The sequence below is a fragment of the Pristis pectinata genome, chromosome 18 (assembly GCF_009764475.1).
Source record: "Pristis pectinata isolate sPriPec2 chromosome 18, sPriPec2.1.pri, whole genome shotgun sequence".
NCBI lineage: Eukaryota > Metazoa > Chordata > Chondrichthyes > Rhinopristiformes > Pristidae > Pristis > Pristis pectinata.
Window position 1 is genome coordinate 40,981,003 of NC_067422.1, and position 21,179 is coordinate 41,002,181.

The following is a 21,179-nucleotide window of genomic DNA, read 5'->3' on the forward strand; positions in this document are numbered from 1 at the left end:
TTCATGACACCGTCAACTTTAACACCGGATTCGGTGGTGTGACTGTAAATATGTTGGTCTGACCGTCACTGGCCGACACCTGTAGAAACACTTTGAAAGCTTTCCCCAGCTTCTGCTTCCTCCCAGAACGGACCTGCTTCACTTAATTCCCTCCATCTGTTTTATTGTCAAATGCCTGCGGATTCCGTTTTTTGTGTAAAATGGTGCCTTTCATGACGTGGTTTCTGTAGTGTAGTGGTTATCACGTTCGCCTCACACGCGAAAGGTCCCCAGTTCGATACTGGGCAGGAACATGATTTTGGATGCGATTGTGGGGCGAGAGAGGCGATTGCTTCTTCTTGGCGTTCTCATTCGTCTTGAAAAAAGCGGCAAGAGATTTTGCTCTGAAGTCAGGAACACTTGATTCGGTTAATCCAAAGTACCCTCATCATGTCTGCGCTCTGTCTCTGTCTCTGTCTCTCTATCTCGCCATGGTTCCATAAACTTCACTCCTCATCTGTCTCCCGCTCTGTTTTATTCTCTCATTTTTAGATTTTCTTTTGTTTTATTTACAGCGTGGGAACAGGCCCTTCTGGCCCAATGAGTCAGCGCCGCCCATTTTAAACCCAAATTAACCTATCCATACGTCTTTGCAATGTGGGCGGAAACCGGAGCACTCGGAGGAAACCTACGCAGACACGATAGAACGTACTAACTCCTTACAGACAGTGACGGGAATCGAACTCTGATCGCTGGACTGTAATAGCGTCGCGCTAACCGCTACGCTACCGTTCTGAAGGAGACGGTTATTTAGAACTGAAGGAAGGAGAAATATCTCGATTCTGATGAATTCTCCTATGCGATAGCTGTGGAGGCTCGGTTAATGGCTGAATTTGACACAGAGAGAGTTCGAATTTTGGGAAATGAAGGAATCAGGGAACAAGAGAAAAGAGGGAAAATTGTCTTGAAATCGACCAAACATTGTTGAATGTAGGAGCGAGCTCGAAGGGCCGAACGACATGCTCGTGATCCAATTGATTCTGCTTTTTATCACCTTCCAGTCTTTCTCTCACAAGCAAAGTCCCAGCTCTCCATCTACCCTCCGCTTCTCCCTTGCTCGCTCGATTCCCATTCCTTTCCCTCACACACTTTTCAGCTCCGTTTCCCGTTGTGTCACTTCTTCAGATTAAGCATCAATATTGCCCCACAAAATATCCGGATACATTCAAAACCGAGGCGATGATTATATCTGCGTTTCCGTAGAAAGTGGATGTGGGAGGGCGAGGGGTGGGTGTGGCAGCTCATGCCGCCTGGAACTGGGGGGCGGATGGGTGATTACCTAGTTACTGGCCAGGTAGTTCTGAGGACTGACTGACCAGCACTGGGTCCAGCGCTCACAGGAGATGTGTGGAGTTTGGGAGTGTGTAAACAACCGGGACCCAGCGACAGACCAAGAGTCAAAGATATGCCGGCATCTCAGAAACTCGGCGATTCCGCATAATAACTGCATGTTTACTGGTTACCGGGAGTTGGTGAGTTGACTGGGTATGGATATCTGCACTCAGTAACAGAGAGAGAAGGAATGAGCAGACGGATAATTAAATAAATATTAGGTTTTGTCCTTTACCCGAACTGTGCCTGACAATGCAATTAGTCTTCTGTTTCGGCCACGATATGTGATCTGACATATCCTCATTAACGTCCACTTTGCGATATTTCGGCCCAGTCCAGTCCGAGTGGGTTCCCAGTCCGCAGGACTGAGCCCTTTACATCTGCAATAGTGAGGAACAGATTGAGTTATAAATGGGAACAGAATGAGAAAGGAATTACCAGTGGGCACTGATTCACCAACAAAAACTTTTAACGAAGAGAGTCTGTGCAGAGACGGGTCCCCAGTCGATGTGTGAGCGGCACCGACATTGCCCCGTTCAGCAGGCGGCTCCCAGGCACGGCTGCTGTGGTGAAGAGCAGCTCTCCGCCTACCGGGGCTGGATCAGAGAGCGGAGCTCCTGCGCTGTTGCTGAGGCGGTCCGTGTTGTTTTATCGATTATAAATACCCAGACAACCTGGTTACATTCTCGTCTCTGTTGACCTGCCTGGAAGATTCAGCTCGAAATGTGGCGACTGAATTCATGTGTCGAGGGGAAAGCTGGTGGTGAGAGAGCAAAAATCAACATCCTGGGAGAAGTGGCGGCCGGAAATTCAGCAAAAGGAAAGCGTTGAATGCCAAATGTATGAACGACCATCTGCTGTGACTCGGATTCGAACCGAGGTTGCTGCAGCCACAACGCAGAGTACTGACCACGAAACCATCACGGCCTCACATTTGATCTGTGTGCTTCCTGCACTGTCAAACCCTCTGATACCAGTGTGACTCACCCACTGACGCTCCGCGGACCAACATCGCGCTGCCCGTCCGCTCTTCCACAGTGACAAACACAGAAAATACTCGAAATTCGCGGCTGATCAACCGGATCTGCGGCAAGAGAAACATAGTCCGTGTTATGGACCCGAGATCCGTCGACAGAACAGGAAATGCGGGCAAGGAAGTTTGTGCAATGAGTGTGTGGGGGTGGGGTGTCTCTGACATGGTAAAACCGGGGTGAACATGCTGCTCACCAAACTGCTAGAGGAACTCCGCGGGTCGAGCAGCATCTGTGGAGGTCAAAGGATAGATGACGTTTCGGGTAGAGACCTTACATATGAAATGTGACATCAGCGATCGGCTGCAATCAAGGTTATGTCGTCAATGAGTGGTTGTGAGCAGTTAGAGGGTGAGAAAAACCCCAGACAAATTTCAGCTGTAGGGAGCTGGGATGCAGCGAATCCCTTGAGGGGTGTAAGAAATGTAGGAGTGCACTTGAGAGAGAAGTCAGGAGGGCAAAGAGGGGTCATGCCATGGCTTTGGTGGATAAGGTCAAGATGAAACCTAAGATATTACATGTATATGAAGAGCAAAGGGTAACAAGGGAAGACGAAGTCCATTTAATGATCATTGATGTCCTAGGGATGTGGAGCCACAAAGGAGATGGGCGAGGTGTTAAATGAATATCCCTCGTCTGTATTTATCGTGGAGAAGCTCACGGAAGCTCGATAATTCAGGAAAGAGAATACCGTTGTCTGCAATCATAGCCACATGATCACAGAGGAGGTACTGAGAGTCTTCAAACGCATAATGAAGTGTAAATCCCCGGGGCCTGACCAGGTGTAACCTAGGACATTGTGGAAAGGCAGAGATAGGGCCCTGGCAGTAAGTTTTGTATCATTGTTAGAACTGTGTAAGCTGCCGAAAGACGGGGGAGTGGCTGATGTATTTTTACAGAATAAGGGCTGCAAAGACAAGCCATGGACTGTAGGCCGGTGACGATGAGCAGGATATCTGAAGGTATTCAGAGTGACAGGATCCACCTGCATTTAGAAAGGGAAGCACTCAATAGCGATAGTCGGCACTGCTTTCTGCGCAGGTAAGTGTAACTCTGGGACTTTATTCCGTATTTGAAGAGGTGACCAGGCGCATTGAGGAGAGCAGGGCGGTGGACGTTGTCTTCATGCTCTTTGTCAAGGCCTTGGACAGAGGCCTCGTGGTAGGCCTTTCAGGAAGTTTCGGTCATATGGGACCCAGGGTGAGATAGCCTATTGAATGGTCATTTGGCTTGCTGGTGGGAGACAGTTTGTGGCAGTGCAGTGCTGTTTGTCTTCTTGGAGGCCTGTGATCATTGGAGTTCTGCACGGATCTGTTCCGTGTCCCGTATATATACACATGGTCTGAAAATATCGGTGGCATAGTTATTACATTTACAGATGACATAATATTTGTGGTATAATGAAGAAGCTTATCTGAGATCACAGCAGGGCCTTGATCAGCTGGGAATGTGGGCCAATGAATGGCAGATGGAATTTGACTCAGACAACTGCGGAGTGTCGCATTTTCAGATGTTAAACCAGGGTAGGAATTGCACAGTAAATGGGAGGGTCCTCTGCAGTGCTGTACAGCAGAGAGACCTCAGAGTATTATTTAATGTGTACATAGATCCCGGAATTTGGCAACACAGGTAGACAGGTTGGCGTTAAAGAAGTTTGGTAAGCTTGCTTTCATCAGTCAGGGCACTGAGTTCAAGAGGTGGGACGTCGTCTAAGAACTGAACAAGACGTTCGTGAGACCGCACGTGGAGAATTTTGCGCATATCTGGTCGCCTCGCGACAGGGAAGATGTTGTTAACATAGAAAGTATGCAGAAAATATTCACAGGGGTATTGCCGTGACTGGACAGCTTCACATATAAGGCGATACTGGATTGGCAGGATCAACGGAGGCCGAATGCTGACCTTATAGAGGTTTATAAAATCATGAGGGGAATTAATCAGTTGGATTCTCAATGGCTATTTTTTACCTGGGTAGAATCGTTTGAAAACGGAGGGCACACGATAAAGAAGAGGTTTTACAGTTGTGTTAGGAATATGAGAAAATTATTCTCTGAAATGAAATATTACCAAATCATAAAATTAAGGAAACTGCAGATATCCCACGAAGCTGTTGCCTTGTAAAATCTCCTATTCCTTCAGACTCCACCTCACGGGAAATATCCAAACCTTCAATTAGAAATTAATTAGTTATTTCTAATTAATTTTAATCCATCAATTAGAAAGCGATGTAAAATTATCGATACGTTGTGCTGTTAATTGGCAGGAAAATAACACAATGGGGAAGAGAATTAAGTGCCTTGATTTGTGTCCCTGCGCCGTTACATGGTCTGTCGATGGGCATTGGCATCAGCTGTCTCTGTGGCGCAATCGGCCAGCGCGTTCGGCTGTTAACCGAAAGTTTGGTGGTTCGAGCCCACCCAGTGGCGGTGAGCTCAGGTTTTCTTCCGGACATTCAACACTTCTCTGTGCGCTGAAATAGCAAGTCAACTTTTCGTCGGAGGTGAGAACTTTAAATGGTGTCGACCGTGGTGACTGACAAAACATTGCACGAATTTTGAAACGCAAGTTCTATGGTTTCATCCAATCAAAATATTGAAATGAAACGAAACGAAGATACATTGCTGTTTCTTGATGCCGAAAGCAAACCAGGGAATGTCGGATTGCTCTGTTGGTCAAAGACACCGGCTTTCCCGTGTCGATGACCACTGATAGTTCTGAAACTTTAATTTCCTCTATTTCCACATGTCACATTTCCCTTTTCACTTTTATTTCAGCATAAATCCACAATTGATCAGGAGTATATCCACTAAATTTTATTTTCAAATCTTTCAACGTTAACAAAAAGCATTGCAATTGGAATTGGTCAAGAATTGTGATTTCAGTCATTGTTGTACTGATGATGCTCGTTCATTGTTCAATGTGTTCTCGCCGTTTTTCCGAAATATTCTCCCAGCGACTGCGATGCTGACGAAACAAAATGCGATGCAGGGACATCATTCACTCTGATTGGGTTTAGAGCCAGACAGTCATAGACTCACAGAGAATGGAGCACAGAAACAGGTCTTTCGGCCCACTTGAGTCCGCAAAAACATTTATCACCCATCTACATCAATCTTAATTTACTCTTACCACATTCCTGTCAATTATCCCAAGGTTCTGTCGCTTCATCTTCACACCTGGGACATTTTACGGTGGCCAATTAGGCTCTCAACCCATACGTAAAAGGGACGTGGGAGGAAACCGGTGATCCTGCATGAAACCCACAGAACCACAGTCCAAACTGTACACTCTACACGGGTAGTACGGAGTCACGATTGAACCAGGACCTTATGACTGGCCTTGTTGGCGCAATAAACAACGCGCTGGACTTCTCACGTGTAATTTATCTGAAACTGAGCCGCTTTACTTGTCATGAAAAGCTGTCTTGCAACTGAATGGCGCGGAGATTTAAAGGACGGCTCAGGGGCTATTCTTTCTACCCTGGGCTTGAGATGCATTTCCTCGACCACTGTGCTCACAATCCAATAGTTTTCAGTTACTTTCTTTCCCTGAGAGCACAGTTTTATTCCACTTTTCTTCCATAGGCTTTTCTTCTGTATTTTCTTCTTTTCTGCTCACACTTTATGCAGCCATGGCCAAGTAATTTAACATGCTGCTTCCTCCGAGATCTTTCCATTTCAATCACTGCACAATGGTCTGCTCTCTCCATCAACTATCACCGAATGTCAGTAGCCGTTCACGCTTCATGAGATTTTTCGTCTATTTCCGTCTAGCGACTGATTAATGTTGCACCAGAGTGCCTGTTTAACGGAAAGAATTGAGAGTCTTCACCCATTCAGAGACGTTAACCCAGGTTACATCAGGGAAAGTGAAAACACTGTAACTCAGAGACAGAAGACCATAAGCCGTGACACATTGTGGGTTCTCGTCTGAATTTTAGTTTAATCCTTGCGGAATTTGAAAGGATACCCGAATTCTGCCGTCAGCGTGCAGGAGAAGGCAGTGTGCTCACGGTGACGTGACGCTGACAACTGCTCACGGCCTCTTCCCCGAAATTCTACTGCTTCGGGTGAAGGTTTTCACCACGACGACCTCCAGGGGAGGTCAAACGTACCCAAGTTTCTCTGACCCGACGGTAAAATGCTTCATCAGAAATTCGTGCTGCCCAATTGTTTGCAAAATGTCATTGAGGAATCCGGTGCTGCACTTGGATGGGAACTGGAGGACTGGAGTTGCCGCTTCTTCAGTGAAAAAATAATGAAGAGAGGGAACGAGAGTTTACCTTTTACAAATTGCGATTTGCTCGTCAGTAACATTATCTATATGCACCACAGTGGCTGACTGTGGTGTTGTGGCGCAATGGACAGCGTGTTGGTCTCCTACTGCTGAGTTATCAAGTAATTCAAAGGTTGTGGGTTCGAGTCCCACCAGAGTCGGCATTTTTTCCGCTCTCGTTACAATGATTAAAAAGATCAGGGTTCGACTGGGTGATGACGTAACCAGATGGTGTGTAACATCACAAGATCACAAGACAAGGGAGCAGAAGTAGGCCATTCGGCCCACCGAGTCTGCTCCAAAGAAAAGGGGAAAACTGAAATGAGATATGGGGGGGGGGGGCGGTGTCTGCTCCATGAGGAAAAAAAACTATTCTAACCACAATTTCCGGCCTTATCCCCATATCCTTTGATAACTTGACTAATTAGATATCTACTTCCTCCTCCTTAAACGTCCCCACTCGTTACAATGATAAAAAATATCAGGGTTCGACTGGGTGATGACGTAACCAGATGGTGTGTAACATCACAAGATCACAAGACAAGGGAGCAGAAGTAGGCCATTCGGTCCATCGAGTCTGCTCCAAAGAAAAGAAAAGGGGAAAACTGAAATGAGAAATGGGGGGCGGGTCTGCTCCATGAGGGAAAAAACTATTCTAACCCCAATTTCCGGCCTTATTCCCATATCCTTTGATAACTTGACTAATTAGATATCTACTTCCTCCTCCTTAAACGCCCCCAATGATCTAGCCTCCACTGCTGTACCTGGCAAGGAATTACATCAATTCACTACCCTCTGGCTAAAGAAATTTCTCCTCATCTCTGTTTTAAACCTGTACACTCTAATTCTAAGATTGTGCCCTCTGGTCCTGGACTCACCCACCAAGGAAAACAGCTTGGCCACATCTACTCTGTCCAGTCCTTTCAACATTTTAAATGTTTCTATGAGGTCCCCTCTCATTCTCCTTGAAATCTAGGACATTGTTTGAAATAATCGAGCCGTTCACTCAACACGGACTGAGAATCCAGGTGAGGACGGAAGGTTGGTAGTGGTGAGGGGGAAAGGGCAGATGTAATGATCTGAGCAGCTGGGAATAAAAGCCGTTGAGAGGCAAACGGCGGGAATGCGAAATTCAGCAGACAATCTGATCAGCCTTGACCTCCTTGGATGACTGACCTGGCTGTCCTTATTCCTGTTGATACGTCTGCTGCAGTTCATAAATCAACGTCAATTTTCATCACCGAAATCTGTCTTCTCACAATACCCAAGTGCGAAGATTACTTGGTACCTAAACCCCACATAAACCCGGGTAATCTTAATTACTTGTTTACATTAAAAACCCTAACTCCGAACCCATTCGGCAGAAGAGTGTTGACGGAGCAGGTTCTGGTGCGTTGCACCTTTTGCTGTTTGCTGAGAAGGCAACAGCCAATAACCGGTATTGAATCATGAAGTCTTCATAAAATGTGTTTCGGTCAATATTGAACGTTTCTTCACAAATCTCTTGGCGCAGTTTGGAACCATTATGAATATCCCAGAGACAGTTGAGCAGAGATTTTCTGCAATCGTGGCCAATGTCAGTGATTTCATTGGCAATGTTGAGATGGATGAAGAACATTGAGATGACACTTCATGGACCTCTTGGTATACAAGTCCAAAGGTCCCTGAATGTGACCATACAGTTAGCTAAGGTGGTGAGGTCACTCTTTGCATCCGCGGGAAATGTGTAAGCTTAACCCTGCAGACCCATGTCGAAACAGAGAATATTCATGAAAATTAGTGTCCCTGCACTGACGTCTGGTAAAACCACATGGTCTGCCACCCTGCATGAGTGACAAACATTTACCACTGCCCTCTCAAGTCTGTTTTGAAGAAACATTGGATAAGTTGGAAAAAGGGTAAACGCATCAAGCTTCAATCAAAGGATCTGGCAGAGCGAGCTTCAAAGAACACACGGAGGGCACGAAACTACCCAGATTAACATGCTCAGCCGATAGGTTCAATTGTGTAATGAATGAAAATGAAATTTTAGTTGTGTGGTAGTGTGGCCGAGCTGTCTAAGGTGCTGGATTAAGGCTGCAGTCTCCACGGAGGCGTGGGTTCGAATCCCACCACTGCTATTGGGTGAAATCTTTCTCTTCCACGTTTGTTTTCTGTTGCACTGTTAAAAATACATTCGGAAATGTTTTGCTGAACAATATCTAACAATCACAGATCAAAGCGGCGTTGATCCTGCATTGGTATTATGGTCGACGGTATCACTGCGGAGCCGCAGAACAGTCCTGAGTTTTCGGGGAGGTTGAGGACGTGCACTGATCGTGGCCCACATTTATACGAAGCAAATGGGTGTAAAAGTATTAAATATCCGTGTGTATTCCAATTCATATCTGTAACGCAGCCTGTCTGGTATCTTGAAATAAGCAGCAAAATAGCCGGCATTCGAGTACAAGATACCTGTGCAACACGGTGTGAACCAGGACCACGAAAAGGTCACAAAGCAGGACCTGCGTTATGCAAATGATTATTATCCTAAACGAAAACACACAGTGGAACGCAAGAAAACGGAAAACAAAGAAATCGGAAATGGTATATATTTGAACAGATCGCCCATGTTTCTCGCTCCGCAGACACTGAAAGACCGGTAGCGTTTCTGGAGAGTTCTTATTTGTTCTGTTCCTTTTTACGGCATTTAGGTTTATGATTGCAGGTTCCTGATTGGCTGTGCTTGTATGGAACCCGCCTTCATCACACGGCAATTCAACCCATAAATGAAAGGCTCCGCTGGGTCTTGAAACCAGGACCTCTTGTTTCCGAGACAGACGTTTTGACCAGTTAATCTACGGAGCCCTCGCACCGTCCGACATCTGTAGCAATGAGATGCAACTTGCATTCCCTGCTCTTGTTCATCTGCTGGCCAGGGAATTGCTTCAGATTCTGTTCATTTCTTCAGATTCAGGATCCGCCCACTTCCAACCATTGTATCAATGGATTCCCCACAGTGCCAATTCGGCCTGATTTACTGAACACTACCTCGCCTCTACTCGCACCTCCTTCAATCCCTCTCCCGCCACATCGCCACCACACTCAGCTCTTTATGTGTGATCTCACTACAATTTCAGAGTAAGTCCTCATGTTAAATAAAATGAACAAACTAATGATTTACCGGTGTTTATCAACCTCCGAAAATGGGTAGGACTTTGAAACCAATTGTGCATTTTCCTGTTGAACGAGACAAGAACAAAGGGTACGTGAAGCAACCGTCATGTATTTGCTTCCAGCGAGGGAAGTGGCTGACCTTTGGAATTTGTTCACCTTCGGGAACACATTTCTCCGCGAATGACGTTCGCAAAGACCCAGTATTCTGAATTCTGTCTCTCACGTCGGTCTGGATATAAATCCGTCGGTCTCTGCACCGTTACGAGGACGAGAGAGGTGAATCCCTGCGTTCTTTAATACCATCCTGTACGTACTAGCCTTGGACACCGAAATTTCTGCCTCGTCTGGCGCTTTCAATGAAGTGAAATCGTGTGACGTTCCCTGCGACTAACGGCCCGCTCTGCTTGCTGAATGTGAGAAGCACAAGGTGTCGTCGCCACTCATCCCATTGGCAATTTATCGTGGAACAGGGTTTCAATTCCACCTAACTTGCTTTCTGATGTGTATATTACCAGGTTCTGTGTGAATTATTCCACATTGACTGCACTGGCCTCTCCTTATAAAGAGAAAACATTTGATTGCGCGAATTTTTTTGCCAGAATCTGTTTCTCTGAAACTATCTGGTCATCCTCAAATTACACAGAGCGCAACAGCAATTAACTGCATTCAGGTTGTTGTTTTTCCTCTGTGCGAGGATCGAGAGACGGAAATGAGGAGATACTTAATAACGATACACCTTGCATTTCTAAATGTTCTTGGGATTTGTAACAGGGTTATGCAATAATGATAATTCCGTTTCAAAGTTTTATCTTCACGTATTTTCTTCTTCTATGTTCCACCTTCTCCTCTTCCATCTTCTCTGAAGTGACATCACTTCTTTCTATAAGAAAGGAATTCTTAATTCGTGAATTTTCCTGGTGATGGTCAGTTTAGAATATTCTCCATTCTCCTGTTCATTCCTTCCTTGTTCATCTCCGTCCGATTGCTACATTCAGCAACAGAAATTACAGTGGGCTTGCAACAACACCAAAATTTGAACTGTTTCATTGTGTCATTATGGTTAACAGACGGATGTGGGCTCGTTAGTCTAGTGGTATGTTTCTCGCCTCGGGTGCGAGAGGTCCCGGGTTCAAATCCCGGACGAGTCCATTTATTCACCAGCTGGTGGACATTTTGAACACGGAGGAAACATTCCCAAATCTGCCTCTTCCCAGCGTTCCGTGAAAACCCTTCGCGTAAACGCCAAAGCGTTCAGCTTTTCTGTAGTGTAGCGGTTGTCACGTTCACCTCACACGCGAAAGGTCCCCAGTTCTATCCAGGGCAGGGACACCACTTTCACTGCTGCTCCAGGCTGTGAGGAGAGTGCGTTTTCCTGCCGTTTCCATTCACCTTGACCACAGCTGCCCAAAGATATTGCTGTAAATAAACATGCAATGCGATTTTAGTTTGAATATCTGATCGACCCTTCATTCCCAGCGGCGGCCGGACGAGGGATAGGATCAGTTCTGTATCGAGAACCCGGCATGAAACACAATCGCCTTCATCATGATCTCGCTTCCTCTGAGTTTCCCGCCACTGCTCCTTCCAACTCTTCCACTCATCGTCTCCATTTCCGTTTCTCTCCCACAGACCCCTCATTGTTGTTAATTTCTCCCTGTTGCTGTTTCCCTTTCGTCTGTGAGATTTAAACCTCTCTCCTTCCGTCCCTCACACAAAGGAACGCTCGAGGCCACAGGCGGTCTCTCCCCCTCTCTCTCCCCCTCCCCACGATCTCCATGTTTTACTCTGTCCCTCTGTCTCTTTCTTCCCTCTCTCCACCTCTCTCTTTCCCCCTCTCCCCTGATCTCCATGTTCAACTGTGACCTCTACCCGCTCTCTTCGGCCCGCTCCAGAGTCACTGGGCTGACGTGCTTGTCGTCTGAGCGGTCGCAGCGAGGATACCGTCCGTGGACCCAGCGGAGTCTGCAGAGGAGAAGGGAGTCGTCCACGGATCGGCCGAGAAACTGAGGGGGGGGTGGACTGAAGGAGGGGACGGTCTATGGGAGATGGGGCGAGATGGGCGATGGGAGACGGCCTGGGAGAGGTGGGGCGAGATGGGAACGGTAAGGAAGAGGGAGATTCCGGTACCTGCCGTCTCCGGTGGCCATGGGGGCGATGTGAAGGAGGGTCCCGCGGTGAGGGAAGTGTCGCGAGTTGGGGGAGTGTCCCGCGGTGGGCGTTGCCAGTCTCCCAGCGGGTGCGGGTCTCCCAGCGGGGCTGAGGTTCCCACAGCGGTGGGAGCTGAGTGAGATACATAAGAACGGAATTCCTTCCTCACCTCATCCAACTTTTCAGCCTTTACCTCGGGCAAGGACTGATTTTCAAGAACATGTCCTAAACCCTGTTGATCTTCTGGTTTAACTATTAAAAAAAAATGACACGACCTGCTTTTCTTTCCTTTTCTTCAAAAGGGAGCAATTAGCTATCACATGGCCAGGTTTTTTACAGCAATAAAAAGTACGCTCAGCAGGTTTCTCCAGCACTGGCTTCTTTTCATCCTTCCCTTTTTGATTACTTCCCACTTTAATCTCCGGTTTACATGGATTGTCCTTACAACTATTTTGAAAGGTTTTAGTTTGTCCCCATTTGGATTTATGGGTTAAAGCACAATCATCTGCCAACCTGGCAGTTTCTTGCAAAGTTGCCACTTCGTTTTCATTTAGATATGTTGTTATTTCAGCGGGGACACAGTTTTTAAAGTCTTCCACTAAACTCAATTATTTCAATTTATCATGATCCCCATCTACATTTTTAGCCATGCATCATCGTTCAAAACATATTCTCTTTCCATTGGCAAATTCCATGTAGGACTGGTCTGCAGACTTCTTTATATCTCTAAAGTTCTGCCTGTAAGATCCAGGTATTAATTCCTAAGCTTTCAGCACAGCTTGTTTTACCTGTGTATAATGAGCTGCATCCTCAACAGACGAAGCAGAATAAGCTTGTTGAGCTTTACCTTTAATCACACTCTGTAACATAAAAGACCATCCCTCCTTTGGCCAGTTTGAACTCACAGCAACCTTTTCAAAGTGTTGGAAATACTGATCAACCTGATCTTCCTCAAAAGGAGCGACCAATCGAACCTCCCTAATGGCTATGAAACCGGCATCAGAATCAGAACCAGATTCAGAACTCTCTCGATTCATTGTTAACTCATGTCTCCTCTGTTTATTCCTTTCCTCAGCCTCCACCTTATTCAGTTCTAACTGAACCTCTACATTCAGCTGAGTTTGTTCCAACTCTAGTTACAGGAATGGTTCGGGACCGCGAAAAAAAAGAGTGGAATGTTCCAGCGATGAGGCAGGATGTATTCTTATTTCCTGACTTAGTTTTATCGGATGATCCTTGGATAACGGATCTACTATTTACTCCTGACTATTCAGCCCGTCTATTGTCCCATCCTCGCTCTTGTTGCTGTTCCAGGTAAGTCCCTGTCCTACGACACGACCAACCGACAAGTGAGAAGCAGTGGTCACGGGGACCGGTAAAGAGGTCTGGTGGGTGGACTGTTCATTACCTGTTCCGGTTAACAAAGCGGAACGTGCTCACTAATTGAGCTCCGGTTGAGGGAGATGCCATATATAGACTTGTTCCGTGTACGAAGATCAACGTTTTGAATGGCGTTTATCTCCGTGTTATTTATCCTTCATTTATCGATGATATCTTCTCATCTTGCTGACACGTCCTCAGCTACATTTATTTGTTCGTTAAACAATTGCTATCTGCAATACCTTTCTTGTAATTCCTCACTGCTGCCGTGTCTGGTGATCCTACCTGTCCGAAGTCTCTGCGGCAATCAGTAAACTGATATGGTTGCATTGATCATTGTATAATTTCAATCTGGAATCTCTGGTAGTTTCCCACCGCCCCCATCCCCCTGCCGGACACTACGTGCGGCTGAATCAGACTAGTCCACCGGGGAGCTGGGCAAATTTCACCACAATCTCCAGTGTGGCTGCGTCATGTTCACGATCAGTAGCATGCGGCAGCCCCGACACACTTGCGTTGGCTGCCAGGGTAATAAATACAGGGAGAACCCTGGTCGGATTCACCCACAACTAACATAAAGTCTCTGCATAAAAAGCAGGAAGAGTGACTGTGTCTCCTACACTGACCCAGGGTCACCACAAAATAATCAGCGACGTTCTCACAGAGCACTGAGCAGTGATCAGGGTCAGAAGCCTCAGCTGATTCTGCATACTGACCAGGTCAATATATCACCTCTCTCTTAACGGAAGCTCAGATAATTTGACCTTTATTAAGTGGAACGCGTTATGAATTGTTCTCTCGTCGGACATCATTCCCGGACCACGGAAACTGCCTCTCAACTGTCTTTTGGTCGAGGTGATGTCGTTTCACTGACCTATAATCCCCGTCTCCAGCAGACAACCCCGGTGTCGGGTACAACCACCTCTAACTCTGAATCCAAGATAGGTTTCTACATTTGATTTCCCTCTCTGTGAATCTGCTGACATTGCTCCAACCCCGATGTCATGTTGGTGTTTACTTCCCTCCTCATAGTGAACGTGCTGACGATTGTGTTCCTGTCGCGGTGAAAGTGAAGTCTCTCCAAAGACGTCACTCTCTACCTGATATCCATGGCAACGGGGAATCTACTGGTCGTTGTATTCGACCTGACACTGAGGCAGATTCCAATTGCTTATTTGGAAGCGTTTAGTTTCCTAAGGCATATCACCGTGTCTAATATCCACGCCGTCCTGCTTTACGCAGCCACTGACTGTTCTGTCTGGTTTACGGTCGCTTTCACCTTTGATCGGTTTGTGGCCATTCGTTGTCAGAAGCTGAAAGCGAAATATTGCACCGCGAGAACGGCGTCTGTGGTTCTGGGCATGGTGACCGTGTTGAGATTTTAAAGAATATATTCTGTTATTTCATGCTCTCATGTTTGCTAATTTACCTTGGTTTTGCTTGGTCAGAGGCGGTGTTGTGTTCTCAGTGGTTTGGGGTGAGGTCGAGTTCCTCCATTACCTCCTCACGCCTATGATCCCATTTGTCCTCATTCTCCTGCTCAATGCTTTGACGATAAGACACGTTTTGGTGGCTTGCAGAGCCCGCAGGAGACTCCGGGGTCTCAGCAGTGGGGAAAGTCCCAGAGACCCGAAGATGGAGAGCCGCAGGAAATCCCTCATTTTGCTGTGGTTGTGTCGGGGAATTTCATCCTGATGTGGGCGCTGTTTACGGTGACTTCTGTGTGGTTCCGATTGTATGCAATTTCATCCGCTGTGTATCCACCAAACAGCATGAAGGAACTGGGCTCCATACTGCACCTCCTGCGCTGCTGCACGAACACAGCTCTTTACCCGGTGACCCAGCCTAAGTTCAGGGAACAGCTGAAGGAGGTGGTGAAATCTCCTCTCACTCTCATTGTGAAGTGCGCTCAGCGTGGAGAGGAGCTGAGAAATCCGCGCCGCTTCGCCGACTGAAGCAACTCCGTCTCTACCACTCCAAACACACTGGGGATTAACAGGCAGAATCGGGCCGGGAATTGTGAACTGGAAGGAATATCGTCTCAACTATGTGACTTTGTTTTATTCTAATTGAGTTTTTTTTTCTTGAACAAATTGTGTACAATTCACGTTTAATTTGTTTTACTTGAGAATGCTGCTTATATAACGCGACGTGGCTGTGATGCCGCCGCAAATATGTTTTTGATTGCACCTGTACGTTCGTGTACTTGTGTTCTGACAATAAACTCGACATTGACTTTGAATTATCCGGGGTCGGTTCTTTTCGGTAGAATGACGTCACGCTAGTAGAGGTATTACGCCACAGATCCAGAAACCTGGGTTAGAAAACAAAGTACAGCACAGGAAGAGGCCCTTCGGCCCACGATATTGTGCCGGACAAATTAAACAAATCTTTCAATCATTAACTACATTAATCATTTCTGCCGACACAATGTCGACAACCCTCCATTCCCTATAAATCCAGGTGCCACAATCGTATTTCCTTCCACCGCAACACCTGACATTCCAAGCACCCAACACTCTATGGTAAAAAAAAACCTGCCGCATACATCGTCTTTGATATTACCGTCTCTCAACTTGAAGGTTTGTGCACTCGTACTCCACGCTTAGTCCCTTGGAAATACAAACCGGTTCTCTACTGTATTTGTGCGTCTCGTAATTTTATAAATTGCTATCAGATCTCCCCTCAATTTCCGACGCTCCAGAAAAACAAGCCAAATTTTTCCAACCGTTTCCACATGCCCTCTAATCCAAGCAGCATCCTGGAACTTCGGCACTCTCTTCAAACAGTCCACATCCTTCCTGCAACGGTGGAACACTCCAGGTGCGGCCTCACTAGAGTTTGATACAGCGGAGACATAACTTCCCGACTCTTGAACTCAATGCCTTGACTAATAGAGGCAAACATGCCATACACCTTCTTCACCGACCTGTCAACCTGTGCAGCCACTTCCATAGAGCTCTGGATTTGCACCACAAGATCCCTGTGCCCATCAACACCGTGAAGGGTCTTGGCATTAACAGGGTACAGTCACTTTATATTTGAATTCCCAAAGTGCAACACCGATCATTTCGCAGGATTAAACTCCATCTGCCAATTCTCCGCCCATATCAGCAACTGACCTATATCCCATTGTATCCTTTATCAATCTTCAACACAATCCACAGCTCCACCAATCTTTGTATCGTCTGAGAACTTATCAACCCACCCATCCACATGTTCCTCCACGTTTGTTTGTTAGGGGGCCGTGGTAAAATGATCCCTCTTGAGTTCATTGATCTCGTTACTGGAGATTCAGTCTCACTGGACCCTGCAAATTTGTTCTGGCCCACGCCTTCATTTTCCTGGTCCCGCTCCATTTGCCTGTATTGGGAAATCTGCCTTATTCTTTAATCCATATCTTAATAGGGTGGTATGGGCTTCCCAGGTTTTGCCGTCGTGTATCTGAGGTGAGGAAGATGTATTGGGTTTGTAGAGGATTTTGGCTTGTTCGGCTGTTAGAAACATAGAAACACAGAAAAACTGCAGCACGATTCAGGATCTTCGGCCCACAAGGTTGTGCCGAACATGTCCCTACCTTAGAAATTACTAGGCTTACCGATAGCCCTCTATTTTTCTAAGCTCCATGTACCTTTCCAAAAACCTCCGAAGAGACCCTATCGTATCCGCCTCCACCACCGTTGCCTGTAGCCCATTCCACGCACTCACCAATCTTTGAGTAAAAAACTTAGCCCGGCCATCTCCTCCCTCCCTACACCTCAGCACATTAAAACTCTGTCCTCTTTTGGCAACCATTTCGGCCCTGGGAAAAAAGCCTCTGACTATCCAAAAGATAAATGCCTCTCATCATCTTGTACATATCTATCAGGTCACCCCTTAGCCTCCGTCGCCCCAAGGAGAAAAGGCCGCATTCACTCAATCTGTTTTCATCAGGCATGCTCCCTGATCCAGGCAACATTCTTCTAAATCTCCTCTGCACTTTCTCTATAGCTTCCACATCCTTTCTGCAGTGAGGCGACCAGAACTTGTTGGCTGAGGTTTGTCAGGTTGTTGGCTAGGGTTTCGGGGTGTTGGCTAGGGTTGGAAGATGTTAAAGTTAGGGGAACGCTGGAGATGGTGGTGAATTTTGGACATGTGGGAGTGTTTGCGGAGTGAAGGTGGAGGAGGTGCTTTGGGTTGGTGGAAGTGTCGCCTGGGGTTGATGGTATCCTGGCCTGTGTGTGGGGAGGGTGTTCAAGGCACGCATCTCGGTATATGGACATGTATGTAGGGATGGGTGGTGGGTTTTGGTACATTTTATACCGGAGGACATGGTTGTAGGTGTACAAGGGCAATATACGGGAGTGTATGTGGGATCAGGAGGGGTACTTATTCGTTGGCCTGTGTGAGGGGAAAGTGTATAAGATCCCACTTTGTGTGTATTAGGATGCATGCAAGAAAGTGGAGAAAAAGGGCTTTGTGGTGTAATCATCTGTACTGGCCAAGTTATGTGGGACCTGGCTGAGTGTGTCGGTGGCTCTCTATAGGAATATATGTCAGGTATTGGAGGGTTCACGTTCTTCGCCTGTGTTGGGGAAGATGCTCAGAACCCCAGTCAACGTGTAAAGGGATGCATGTATGATGGCGGCGAGTGGTACGTGGAATGTGCTGTGTGACAGGACCCCTCTGGAACTCGGGTGTAGCGACGTTTATGTGGGATCAGAAGGTGTGCCTATTGGTTGGCCTGTGCGATGAAGCTGGCTGAGTCACCTGTATATGTATATAGGGATGTATGTAGGATGGCAGGGGCTGGGATGTGCTATGTCGGGCGAACAGCTGATACCCGGGTGCAAGTGCTTGGGAGGACTTTACGGAAGTGTATGTGGGGTCAGAAGTGGTGTGTGTTGCCTGGCCTGTGTTGGGGGAGAAAGTTATCTGGGATCCCAGCATAAATACCAAGTATGTATGTGGGATTGCAGGGTAGTACACGTTACCTACTCTCTGGGGAGCGTGTTCCGTCTGGTTCAGGATGTGAGTGTGTGGGAGTGTATGGGAGTGGAAATTGGATGAGGGGTAAGATCTTTTTTGGCATTGGGTCCCCAGGCAGAGTCAAGTTATTAGGGAACGTGTGACCTTAATCTTTCTAAGCCTAATTACCTGGCCCGATTGTGATTTGTTACTCTTATTTTAGACTTGGTCTAGACTTGGTTTAGAAAGATTGGGGAGTGGGTTTGTAACAACTCAATTAATTTCTTCTCTGCTTTCTTTCTCTAGAGGTCTGACCAGTGCAGAATTGTTTCCAAGCCCAGGATCTCTCAAGACTGGATCCCATGCTGCTGGAAATGCTTGCTGACTGTTCCTCTCTGGTCTTGCCCTGTAATAGTACTGAGGTGCCCTGTGAGTCTAACCCTTAGGTTGCTACCTGTTTCCCCTATATATAAGACGTGACATTCTTTGCACTGAATTGCACCTACTAGATTCTGCTGGCCACAGGTTATCCTCTGCTCTATCTGTGCCAATTTTCCTGTCGCTCTGTTGTGTATGCTTTTTGCTATGTTGAAATGTTTCCATGCTCTACAGTGTCTCCCACCACAGTATGGAATTGTGTGTAGTTTGGTAGCAACTAATAGGTCTCTTAGATTCCTAGCCCTTTTAAAAGCTGATGCTGTTGTGTATTCTCTCAGTAGGCTCACCTCCCACTTGAGTTGTTGGAAGTTGGTCTTAATTAGTGTGTGGATACTGATGGCCATCTACCCTGTAGCTTGGATGTTGCCCTGTTCTGTGGCTTGGGGTGTGTAAGGCTTCAAGAAATCTGATTTTATGTGCCTGAGTCTGCCTATACTGTCACATCTCCGTCTATGCACAGTGAAGAGTAGAGTGGTGGCCTGGTTGAAATCTTCCTCCCCAGTAAAAATTTGGTGGAAGCGGGTCAGTTGTGATTTGACGATACGCCTGAAGCTGTGCTTTGGGTGATGCCTTGCTGTGTGCAGGAGGGTATGGGTGTCTGTTATCTTGAAAAAGACATTAGCCGCTAGTTTCTGGCTACCATTTTCTGCTGCTAGTTTGAAAAAGGTGGTGTTCAGGAAATCGACTTTCTCTCTACTTGTGATGGCCTTCACTTTTATGGAGGGGTGATGTGTGTTCAGGATTTGATTGAATTCTTCTAACTCTCTATACGAATGTGTCCTAAAAGCCCAGATATCATATAAATATCTGTAGAGGCACATAGGTTTTTTGGGACATTTCCGGTAGACTGCTTCTTCCCACTTTGCCATGTATACAGTATGTTGGGTTAGGCTGGGGCAAATTTCATTCCCATTGCCGTGCCTTTGACCTGGAAGTTGAATTCGTCATTGAATTCAAAGTCGTTTTTTGTCAGGCTCGGTAGAAGAATTTGACTCAGCCCTCGTCGGCCCTCTCCAGGTCTGGGTATTTCTACAGGATCTCTCAGACTGTCTGTATTCCCCTCTCTATATTTGTGTATAGCTTTCAATGTCCATGGTGAAAAGTATGGTGTCAGGGTGTATTGAGAGAGATTTCACTATTTGGATGAACTTGAATGTCTCTTTGATGCAACTGGGGTATTCTTCTGACAGTGGACTATGGAAAGAGTCAATATATTCTGCTATCATGTAGGACTCACTGCTACAGTCTGATTCGATGGGCCTTCCCGTAGGTACTTCTCCGGGCACTGTCCAAGTGTCTGGGTGTTTGTGTATTTTGGTGAGAATGTAGAACTTTCTCGCCCGGTCTTGTGTCCCAGTCTGGTATTCAAATTATTTCTGGTTGATATACCGACACTTTCTGAGCTCCTCTGGAATGTCTTCAATATCCTGTTGAATTAGGGTGAGTGTTAAGGGAAAAGGCCGTTCCTGAATCGTTGCGTGAGGGTCTTCATACACCCTGGTGAGGGTCCTCAAGGATGGATGCCGCCCTCCTGAGGCACCGCCTCTTGAAGATGTCCTCGCTGGTGGGGAAAGTTGTGCCGGTGAAGGAGCTGGCTGACTCCACAACCCTCTGCACCCTCTTTCGATCCTGTTCATTCGAAACTCCATACCAGCAAACATTTAGAATACTCTCCACCGTTAATCTGTAGAAATTTACAAAACCCTTCAATTACATAGAAAATCTTCTCAAGCTCCAGTCGAAGCGAGGCGCTGGGTGCCTTCTTGTGATTGCAAAACAAAACACAGCACTAGCTCTCCCTGGATTCCATTGGATTTCATTGTTGTAACAATAGTAGGGTTGTATTAGTGGGAGAACTTAATTTCTCCAGGATTCCCCAGTTCTAAGCTGGAAAAGGTCTAATTTGGGAGGAGTAAGATAGGATCTAACAGACTTTCGATTGGCTGAGCCTGTTTGAAGCGAAAGTGAAGAATGGCAAGTGGACAGCTTTTAAGTGTGTGATATCAGGTGTCCGGGAGCAGCATGTTCCTGTTCTGGTGAAGGGTAAACCTGGTAAGTCCCACTGGAGTGACCTTCCCCTTCTTGTTCCTATGTTCTGCCCATCGTGCCTCCCTGGACGATCCCCCCAGAATATCATCGCTGAGCATCTCTGTTATATCCTTCCGTTTCAGAAAGGTTCCTCTGCATCTGCATCTTGGAATACTGAGATGCCAGTCTTGCCCTTCTCTCAGCCGCGTTTCTTGTGTATCAAGAGCATCCAGTTCCGCAGAGTCAATCCATGCTCTGAGTTTCCCCTTTAACCTCAGGCACTGAAATAAATGCAGTTCAACTGAGTGTTTCTGACATCTAGATTTCCTCTCGCTTTCTTTATACCAGACGTGGTCCTGCTCGGAATCGCACCCACCCCCCCCCCGCCCCCCTGAGAATCTGGTT

At 46.7% G+C, this 21,179-nt stretch overlaps 3 non-coding genes across 3 annotated transcripts; all 3 read left to right on the forward strand.

Moving 5' to 3' along the window:
* Nucleotides 1-220: 220 nt before the first annotated feature.
* Nucleotides 221-293, forward strand: trnav-cac (transfer RNA valine (anticodon CAC)). The gene has a single exon. It is a non-coding gene; the product is annotated as a tRNA-Val (tRNA).
* Nucleotides 294-4,754: 4,461 nt separating this feature from the next.
* trnan-guu (transfer RNA asparagine (anticodon GUU)) lies at nucleotides 4,755-4,828 on the forward strand. The gene has a single exon. It is a non-coding gene; the product is annotated as a tRNA-Asn (tRNA).
* A 6,081-nt stretch (nucleotides 4,829-10,909) lies between these two features.
* Nucleotides 10,910-10,981, forward strand: trnap-cgg (transfer RNA proline (anticodon CGG)). The gene has a single exon. It is a non-coding gene; the product is annotated as a tRNA-Pro (tRNA).
* Nucleotides 10,982-21,179: the final 10,198 nt, after the last annotated feature.